Raw genomic sequence first — 2,465 nt, 5'->3', positions numbered from 1 at the left:
AAAAAAAAAACAAAAAAAAATAAACAAAAAAAAATAAAAAACAAAAAAAAACAAAAAACAAAAAAAATTTTGTATCATTTGTTATTTGAGTTTATTTAATTTCACTTATGAACAATTAATAAATACAAAAAATAATAACATATATGTGTTACAAGTTATATTAAATAATATTATATTTAATTCAAGAAAAATTTAATATGAATAATGACAGGATAATTGGGCAAGGTACTGGATTCGACCCGGTAACAACTCATTAAAGCAGCAGGCGTCGCTTAAGAAGAGTTAACGGTTCTTAGGGTCCGCCTCATCAAAGAACCATTACGAAGGAGCGCACAACAATTATTGAAGAGCAGATCATTTGTAAAGAGAGTCGTTGCACTTATTAGGAGGCCGTTGGTGTCCATTATTGTAGCCATTACTATTCTTCAGTATAAAAGCCGAGTCCATTAGCAAGTAGGGGGGCTCTCTGGTTTTCCTAAACGCAAACTATTGTACTCAGACTATGATTACTTATCAATATTATCCGGTAACCATTTTTGCTGTCATTGGTGCTTTCGTTGAGAGTCGATATCAAATCTCAGGCAACACTTCACACATTACCAAAATTAACTTATCACTAGAAATGGCATGATCAAATCTAGCAGCTCCCATGGTTCCCGTTACTTGAGCTGCAATAGTAACCACAACTGCGAGGGGGATCTTTGTAGCTAGCTCAACAACAATCGTGGATGGAAGCTGCACTCCCGTCCATGTCGTGGATCTCCAAGCGACTCCTGTCCATGACATGGATCTCCAAGTGCCTAACTCAACAACAATCATGGACGTAGCGTGTCCGCCTCCATGAATCCGCCTCCACAAATGCGTTCGCCTCCATCAGTGCGTCTGCCTCCACAAGAGTGTTCGCCTCCATGCTTCCGCATGTCCGCCACAAGTCCGTCCGCTTCCACAAGCGTGTTCGTCTCCACGCGTCCACCTCCATAAGTGTGCGTCCACCTCCATAAGCAAGAGGACCCAAAAATTATCAATGTAACTATTGGTCATGGTCCGCCCTGATTAATTTTGTTGAATAAAGAAAAAATATTTCTATTCTTGTTACACTCCGCGATTATCAATGTAACTATTGGTCATGGTTTGCCTTGATCAATTTTGTTAAAAAACAAAAAAAAAATGAAACCTTAAACTCTATTCACTTAAGGACGTCACGGGATCCGATCTCGCTAGCTACCTAATGGAAGACTGTTTTCTTGGTCAAGCTTAAGGTATGGTTACGAAAACACTACACTCTATTCCGTTAGGGCCGGCACGGGACCCGATCTCACTAGTTACCTGACGAAAGGATGTTTTCTTGGTCAAGCTTAAAGCTTGATTACGAAAACACTATCCCCTAAAGGATAGTACGGAGCCTAACCTCGCTCACTACCCTACGAAAGAGCTGACCTTTGATCGAGTCAGGGCCGGCCGAAACGAGCTATAATCGCAGCAGCCGAGGCCCTATCGGCCACTTATGGCCGAGGTCGCGCCTCGGCCAAAACTGGGTTGAGCCAGGCCCCGGCCACATTTCGTCGAGGTTGTGCCTCGGCCACGTTTAGCCAGGGGCTCGACCACGTTTGCATGAGCCTGCCTTAGCCACGTTTGGCCGAAGCGATGCCTTGGCCATGGCTAGGGTTTCAAAAAAAAAAACTTATTCGTCTCGCTTCTCTACGCTTGTAGCATATGATATTCGATAAGTGACAAATTTGCACTATCATTACTCCCTAGTTGACTCTGCTATGCTCTCAACTTGGAGTTGGGGGGTTGGTGACAAGATAATTGGGTAACGTACTGGATCCGACCCTGTAACAACTCATTAATGCAATAGGCGTCACTTAAGAAGAGGTAACAGTTCTTAGGGTCTGCCTCATCAAAGAACCTTTACGATAGAGCGCATAACAATTATTGAAGAGTCGGACACTTATGGAGGGAGCCGTTGCACTTATTAGGAGACCGTTGGTTTCCATTATTGTAGCCATATCTACTTAACAACAGAATTTTTTAGCTATTTGGTTGTCATATCTACTTAAAACCAATTGGTGATAAATAGGTGGACATTAACCATTTAACTACATCGCTCCATTATATTGTAAGTGACATCACCACGTTTTGAATCGAGCAAGGGCTGAACACAGCCAACTCAATCGATACCCAACAAGATTGAAAAGAACAAAAATGAAAGAAATGTATTTATTATATCCTGATAAAGTAAACATTATAGTAGACCAAAAGTGTTAGCCCATCATATAAAATCTTAGTTTCTTTTTGCCTTTTTCCTTGAAAAGACCAAAATGCAATATTGAAGAAGCAACCCAAAGGTTTTTTTTTTTCTTTTAAATGACAAAGGTAGTATTTAAATGTGTACCTTAAGTAAACAAAAATGTTGTTACTATGCAATAGTGTAATTATTAAAACTTATGAATTTACATTTAGAA

The sequence above is a fragment of the Ipomoea triloba genome, chromosome 10 (assembly GCF_003576645.1).
Source record: "Ipomoea triloba cultivar NCNSP0323 chromosome 10, ASM357664v1".
Lineage (NCBI taxonomy): Eukaryota > Viridiplantae > Streptophyta > Magnoliopsida > Solanales > Convolvulaceae > Ipomoea > Ipomoea triloba.
The sequence above is the reverse complement of the archived record's forward strand: the minus strand, read 5'-3'. Positions refer to the sequence as shown.